The 8457-nt window shown below is 42.0% G+C and overlaps 1 protein-coding gene across 2 annotated transcripts in view; it reads left to right on the top strand.

The window, feature by feature from the left end:
* Nucleotides 1–432: 432 nt before the first annotated feature.
* LOC139416061 (neuroligin-2-like) overlaps nt 433–8457 on the top strand; it is a 272768-nt gene continuing 264743 nt past the window's right edge. For both annotated transcript variants that reach the window (XM_071164311.1, XM_071164310.1), the window contains exon 1: nt 433–795. The gene's annotated coding sequence lies outside the window, so the exon portion shown is untranslated. The remainder of the gene's footprint in view (nt 796–8457) is intronic.

Raw genomic sequence — 8457 nt, 5'->3', positions numbered from 1 at the left:
AAAAGAAAAGCAACAATCTGGATTCTAGAGGGCCGGAGAGAACGTAGGGATGCTCGAGCGTTGTCACAGCGACACAACTTGCTAGGACATTGTGCACGCGCCCCGCCGAGAGGCAGCGTGAGCGAGCTAAAGAAGCAATCGCACAAGCGCAGCATCTTTTCGGTGCATGGCTATAACGGGTCGGAGGGGAATCACGGAAAACCACCGCTATTACCCAGAGACGAAGCAGGCAAGCACCACCATGATTCAAATCGTCCTCGCTATTTAAACTGTCGTTTGAGCTATCCTCTCCACCCGCAAAGGGCAAGCGGGGATGTTTTTTGGGGGTTGAAAATCAACCTGCTTGCAAAATCACTGTTGCCAATTTATGTAGACGAGGAATTAGACTAGATATAATTTCGTTGTCAGCAAATGAGTTATAAAGATATATATAGAGACTCGTTAGATGAAAAGCCAAAGCTGGAAGAATGATTCCAAAATCAGTCTACATGCCTTCATCTCGTGTGTAATGCGCCTCACGCAGCAATAGGCTTTATTTGTTGGTAGCCTTTTCCTTTCGTCGTTGTCTCCCTGTCCCTCATCAGAATGTGGTAGTCCGGTCAATCTACCGGGATTGAGCGGGTGTTGTCGGTAAACAGAACCAGGGAAGGTTTCTAAAACCGTCTCCTTCTCCAAAGGACTATGCTTCAATATTTCCCCATCTAGAGGAACGGCGTGACAGCGATCTAGAAGTCAAAGAGGATTCCTTTTGAAAACCCCCCTTGGAATCTTGCTACCCTTTAGACCACATAACAGGTAAGCACATCGCTCTCTCGGTTGTCGAGAATGTAGGAATTATTTCCATATTTCACAGATAACGTGAATAAAACAAGCGATTCGTTTGCTTGTAATTACAATGTAATTAGGCTACATACATTGTCCCTTCCTTTCATGTTGGGTAGCAAATAGCATTAGAATGCCTTTGCAATCTCACTGATAGTTCTCACTGATCATCTCTCAATGATAACTCTCGTTTGAAGCTTTGCCTTCGAACCTGTTGTTAATGATTGCGTGCTGTGGCGTTAACACTATGATGGGCTACACCCCCAACACGCAACCAGTTCAAAGCTTTTGAGCCACCTTTTCCTGATAATGGTGCCGGCAGGGAATACATATCCTCCTTTTTTTTGAATAAGGACTGAATTCAAACTCTCCTTCAGTGGTCTCTCTCCACATATGTAGATGTTGCCAGTTTGTGGTGCCATTGGAGGGTAGCCTCAAGTCGATTTATATCAAACCATCCAAAGCCTTTAGACAGTATTAGCATTTCAACCACACATTTGTTTGTCTTTAGAAGGTTTCACAAATATTAACAGATCAAGTCAAGCTTTACTACCTCTATTATGCTATTTCCTCTGATTTTCTAATGATTTACATTCATTACAATGTTTTAATGTTGTAGTTGTGTGGTTTATGGGTGAAATGGTGCTATTGTATCCCCCCCCCAAAGAGAGTTTCCAATGCAACCTATCTATCCGAGCATCTTATGTGTCAAGGGGTAGATAGCTAGCCCCGACAGGAAACGGCATGCCTGTGAGAACATATGTCTCTCACACACACTGACTGCAAAGAATGGGCCACATTTATATGCGGGGTTGGTATGGAGGGCATTCCAAGATCCATCCAGTTGATGGTAGAATTCAACAGAGACAAGAAGACCTCTGTTCTTATCAGCCCAAGAGGATGGGCACATATGCACACGCGCATACACACACTCTCATGCACACACTCTATCACGCACGCACACACGCACACGCACACACACACACACACACACACACACACACACACACACACACACACACACACACACACACACACACACACTCACACACACACACACACACTCACACACACTCATTATCACACACACATTCTTAGGCACACACACCCAAACACACACATACACTCTGGCTGCACAGAGCTCTGTGGTTGCCCTATATAGCAGTTATTATGGATAGCTCTGTTTACCAGGGGGAAACTATTTAATGGATGTGAGAAATATGTTGTGGGACTCTGTCCTTGTGCTGAATAGATGTTGTCACAGAGAGTTGTCTCGCTCTCTACTGGGAGCAAGATGGGAGGAGAAGTTGTGTGTGTGTGTGTGTGTGTGTGCAGGTTGTAGTGGCAGCCTAATCACTAGAAATAGACTTCGCTTTCAGATATTTGAAAAGGTCCTGAGAACGTCAATACACTATATGCCTTCCTCGGTGCTTACTAAAAAAAAGAAAAACCATTACCCAGCACTGGGCGCAAACATGTGATGCTCGGAGCCGAAGCCCGTTGCTCAGACCACTGCGCCCCCGCAGGTCACAATGCTCTAGCAAGCAGTGAAAATACGTGATGATACTTGATAGTATGAGGTTGGTTGGTTTGCCGAGCCTTCCCCAAACTATAGCCCTAACTTCAACCACTCGGAATGAATGTCTAAACTGTTAACCGTTGAATCGTTTATGTTTTAACCCTGTAACCATGCGGAATTAACTCTGTAACCATGCGGAATTAACTCTGTAACCATGCGGAATTAACTCTGTAACCATGCGGAATTAACTCTGTAACCATGCGGAATTAACTCTGTAATCATATGGAATTAACTCTGTAACCATGCAGAATTAACTCTGTAACCATGCGGAATTAACTCTGTAACCATGCGGAATTAACTCTGTAACCACGCTGAATTAATGCGTTAAAAATAGACGTTAATCCATAATACATCGAATTTCGAAGGGACGCTAAGAGATCTTTTTGGCAGTGGTGTTTGTGTGTGTGTGTTTGCATGTTTGCGCTCTTGTGTGTGCATGCACGTGAGGTGAGGAAGTGCGTGGGTGTGTGTGTGTATGTGAAGCTCATTGCTCTGCAGCAGCACATCTGCTGGGAATTGATGGGAAATGATGTAAATATATCACTAGCCACTTTAAACAATGCTACCTTATATAATGTTACTTACCCTACATTATTCATCTCATATGCATACGTATATACTGTACTCTATATCATCGACTGTATCCTTATGTAATACATGTATCACTAGCCACTTTAACTATGCCACTTTGTTTACATACTCATCTCATATGTATATACTGTACTCGATACAATCTACTGTATCTGCCTATGCTGCTCTGTACCATCACTCATTCATATATCCTTATGTACATATTCTTTATCCCCTCACACTGTGTACAAGACAGTAGTTTTGGAATTGTTAGTTAGATTACTTGTTGGTTATTACTGCATTGTCGGAACTAGAAGCACAAGCATTTCGCTACACTCGCATTAACATCTGCTAACCATGTGTATGTGACAAATAAAATTTGATTTGATTTGATTTGATTTGATTTGTTTATTTGTATGGCAACAGTGGATCCATGTGATGTAATTGATTCACAATGGGCCCACTAAACATGGGAGACAGGTAGTCTTGGTAAGGAGAGGTATATCTATAATTCCATGTGTATAACTTGTATTATCATCTACATTTATGATGAGTATTTCTGTTGAAACGATGTGGCTATGCAAAATCACTTGATGTTTTTGGAACTAGTGAATCTAAATAGCCAATGTAAACTCAGATTTTTTAAATATAAATATGAACTTTATCAAACAAAACATGCATGTACTGTGTAACATGAAGTCCTATGAGTGTCATCTGATGAAGATAATTCAAGGTTAGTGATTAATTGTATCTTTATTTCTGCTTTTTGTGAATGCTATATTTCGCTTGAAAATGGCTGTTTTTTGGTTGTTTTGGTGGTTTGATGGAAACCTAACATAATCGTTTGTAGTGCTTTCGCTGAAAAGCCTATTTGAAATCGGACACTTTGGTGGGATTAACAACAAGATTGCCTTTAAAATTATATAAGACACGTACGTGTGTTTTAGGAATTGTAATTATAAGAATTATGTGGTTTGAATTTGGCACCTTCTATTTTCACTGGTAGATGTCATATCGATCCCGGTATTGGGATTGCAGTCATAACAAGTTAAGGAGACTTATACGTCTCGTGTTTGTGTGTGAGTCTGTTTTCAATGTTCTTTGCCATGCATATGTCTGTGTGCTTGTGCGTGTGTTTCTGTGTCTCTTTTCAGTGTGTGTATGTTGATTTCAAAGTTTCTGTGCCTGTGCGTATGCGTTTGCATGTGTGAGTACGTGCTCTCAGACTCCCAACACAGACACAAGCCTAGGTTAGACGGAGATGGAGGGAGATCCATGCAGGAGGAGGCAGATGGGCTGAGATGTTCAGTGTGCTAGATGGGAGGTCCATGCAGGCGGAGGCAGATGGGCTGAGATGTTCAGTGTGCTAGATGGGAGGTCCATGCAGGCGGAGGCAGATGGGCTGAGATGTTCAGTGTGCTAGATGGGAGTCCATGCAGGCAGAGGCAGATGGGCTGAAATGTTCAGTGTGCTAGATGGGAGGTCCATGCAGGCGGAGGCAGATGGGTTGAGATGTTCAGTGTGCTAGATGGGAGGTCCATGCAGGCGGAAGCAGATGGGCTGAGATGTTCAGTGTGCTAGATGGGAGGTCCATGCAGGAGGAGGCAGATGGGCTGAGATGTTCAGTGTGCTAGATGGGAGGTCCATGCAGGCGGAGGCAGATGGGCTGAGATGTTCAGTGTGCTAGATGGGAGGTCCATGCAGGCGGAGGCAGATGGGCTGAGATGTTCAGTGTGCTAGATGGGAGTCCATGCAGGCAGAGGCAGATGGGCTGAAATGTTCAGTGTGCTAGATGGGAGGTCCATGCAGGCGGAGGCAGATGGGTTGAGATGTTCAGTGTGCTAGATGGGAGGTCCATGCAGGCGGAAGCAGATGGGCTGAGATGTTCAGTGTGCTAGATGGGAGGTCCATGTAGGCGGAGGCAGATGGGCTGAGATGTTCAAAGGCGTGTCCTAGATTGATAGCTCATCACGTGGGTCGCTAACCATTACAGATGAGGTAGGTTGTGACAGTAGAAAGTTGAAACAACCTCTGCTTTCTGGGCTGCTATTCATCCTCTCAGCGTAGCTTGGTTTTGCTGTATTCACGTTGCTTGTGATCTCTCACAGATTCATGGTGTATCGCCAATTATGTTTAAATTTTGGATTTGATAGTAGATGGAGACCTGAATATCCATTATGTATTGATGTCAATCTTAGACGAATTTGCTCTGCTTAATTGGCAATGTACTGTATTATTTGCTCGGTTACTAGTAGGTGTTATGTCATGATGCAAATTGATCTACTGTTTTTAGGTTCCCTCTATTTGTATCGGACATATGGGATATTTCAAAGTGTATCCTAGTCATGGGGTGGCAGTATTTAGGCCTACCTGTTGCAGGTGTTGTGCTGTTCATTAGTGAGTTTGGTCAATGGGCTGTTTAGTCTGGTAAAAGGCCCATGTTAGTTCACCGTGTGGGGTCGGAACAGTGGTCTGTTAATAGAATTCTTTGTCTACCTCCTCATATATTTGGATGTAAAGCATTCTTCTTTATCTAATTGTTGCTGACTGCAGTTGAACCACTTCACGCTCCATTTTAGTACGCTGGGTGAAAAGTGTCCATATCAGGGGATGTCCATATGACACATTATTGATATTCTAGAGCAGTGGTTCCCAAACTTTTTATTGTCCCGTACCCCTTCAAACATTCAACCTCCAGCTGCGTACCCCCTCTAGCACCAGGGTCAGCACACTCTCAAATGTTGTTTTTTGCCATCGTTGTAAGCCTGCCACACAAACACTATACAATACATTTATTAAACAGAAGAATGAGTGTGAGTTTGTGTCACAACCTGGCTCGTGGGAAGTGACAAAGAGCTCTTATAGGACATGGGCACAAATAATAATATAATAATAATCAATGATTTTGCTCTTTATTTAACCATCTTACATATAAAACCTTATTTGTTCATCAAAAATTGTGAATAACTCACCACAGGTTAATGAGAAGGTTGTGCTTGAAAGGATGCACATAAATCTGCAATGTTGGGTTGCATTGGAGAGTCTCAGTCTTAAATTATTTTCCACACACAGTCTGTGCCTGTATTTAGTTTTCATGCTAGTGAGGGCAGAGAATCCACTAGGTACGTGATTGCAAAGGGCATCAGTGTCTTAACAGCACGATTTGCCAAGGCAGGATACTTTGAGCGCAGCCCAATCCAGAAATCTTGTGATTAAATTCAATTTTCACAGAACCAAATTTAATCTTCTGATTAATTTACATTTTCACAGAACCGCTTGTTGCAATTTCGATGAGGCTCTCTTGTTCAGATATCGGTAAGTGGACTAGAGGCAGGACATGAAAGGGATAACGAATCCAGTTGTTTGAGTCATCCGTTTCAGGAAAGTACCTGCGTAATTACACACCCAACTCACTCAGGTGCTTCGCGATATCACATTTGACATTGTCCCTAAGCTTGAGTTAATTTGCACACAAAAAATCATACAGTGATGGAAAGACCTGTGTGTTGTCCTTGTTAATGCAGACAGAGAAGAGCTCCAACTTCTTAATCATAGCCTCAATTTTGTCCCACACATTGAAAATAGTTGCGGAGAGTCCCTGTAGTCCTAGATTCAGATCATTGAGGTGAGAAAAAACATCACCCAGATAGGCCAGTCGTGTGAGAAACTCGTCATCATACAAGCTGTCAGACAAGTGAAAATGATGGTCAGTAAAGAAAACTTTAAGCTCGTCTCTCAAAAAAAAAACTTGAAAAAAAAAATGTAAATGTGGATCACATTTTTTGGGGGCGTACCCTTCACGGAATTGCGCTTACCCTACTCCAGTTTGGGAATAACTTTTCTAGAGAATACAAACCATTTCCAATGCATGTTTAGATTTTTGTGGCTATGCACCATATCCTGACAAATTCTGAATCGAGGTGTGTCTTGATGTGTCTCTCTTCATGCTGACAAATACTGACTGTCTACATCTATGTTTTCTCAGCACATTCAAGATATGAAGATATATTGATTCCAGATATGCTTCTCTTGGCTGAGGTCCATATCCGGATCTTGATATGCTTTTTGATATGCTGAAAATAAGGACCTTTTCTGATGCATTTCTGACTTTTCAGCTCAATAATTTCATGCACAAATCATTTTCGGATTCCCTCGGAATTTCATACATGGTATGGCCGGATATTGACTCAGTAAATATCCTAAGATAGGCCTGTGCAAACATCTTATTTTCTCTATATGATGACAAATACTGACAGTAGGCCTACATGTACCAAACAAAAATATAAATGCAACATGCAACAATTTCTAAGATTTTACTGAGTTACACTTCATATTAAGAAATAGTTCAATTTAAATAAATTCATTAGGCCCTAATCTATGGTTTTCACATGACTGGGAATACAGATATGCATCTGTTGGTCACAGATACTTTAAGAGAAAGATAGGGGAGTGGATCAGAAAACCAGTCAGTATCTGGTGTGCATTCAAATTGCCATTGATAAAATGCAATTATGTTCGTTGTCCGTAGCTTATGCCTGCCCATCCCATAACCCCACCGCCACCTTGGGGCACTCTGTTCACAATGTTGACATCAGCAAACCGCCCGCCCACACAACGCCATACACGTGGTCTTACGGTTGTGAGGCCGGTTGGACTTTACTGCCAAATTCTCTAAAATGACTTTGAAGGCAGCTTATGGTTGAAAAATGAATATTAAATTCTCTGGCAAAAGCTCTGGTCTACATTCTTGCAGTCAGCAGGAGTGGCTTTTTATTGTCCCCAGCACAAGGATCACCTGTGTAAGGTTCATGATATTTGTGACTCGTTTCAGGTAACTAGGCGTATGTTGCGCGTCACTACTTCACAGGAGAGCCATTTGAACAAAAACTTTTTGTGAAAAATATAAATTTGTTTTTTGGCAGAAATGCCTGGCTGAAACATGTGAACTTTTATGTTCCTTAATAACAAATGTGTTTGCCATCTGTAAATACAAATACAATTGTACAATTACAAGCCTAGTTTGTTACACCTGTCTCTGTATTACATCTTCAAACTAAGGTTAACCATGGCATCAGTGACAGAGAGGGAGAAGCATCCATCCATGTATACGGGTAAGAGATTCTAGCTCGCTATATTTTCAGATATTACACATTTCTAATTTTGGCAAAGTCGTTTTCATTTCAAGTTAAAATGTACTGTTAGCTAGCTAACTAATGTTAGCTGGCAGGCTAGCTAGCTAACGTTACGTGTATGAGCTGTGTTGTAATAGTATTCGTATCTCAGAGCCATTTGCATTGCTAGTTATAGCTAGCCTAGCTAGCATTGAACCTGGTTGGTTAGCTACCTGCAGATTCATGCAGGGTAGTAACGTTATGAGTTGGGATTATGGTTAATTGTTTAGCTACAGTGCCTTGCGAAAGTATTCGGCCCCCTTGAACTTTGCGACCTTTTGCCACATTTCAGGATTCAAACATAAAGATATAAAA

The sequence above is a fragment of the Oncorhynchus clarkii genome, chromosome 9 (genome assembly GCF_045791955.1).
Source record: "Oncorhynchus clarkii lewisi isolate Uvic-CL-2024 chromosome 9, UVic_Ocla_1.0, whole genome shotgun sequence".
Classification (NCBI taxonomy): domain Eukaryota; kingdom Metazoa; phylum Chordata; class Actinopteri; order Salmoniformes; family Salmonidae; genus Oncorhynchus; species Oncorhynchus clarkii.
The sequence above is the reverse complement of the archived record's forward strand: the minus strand, read 5'-3'. Positions and strand labels throughout refer to the sequence as shown.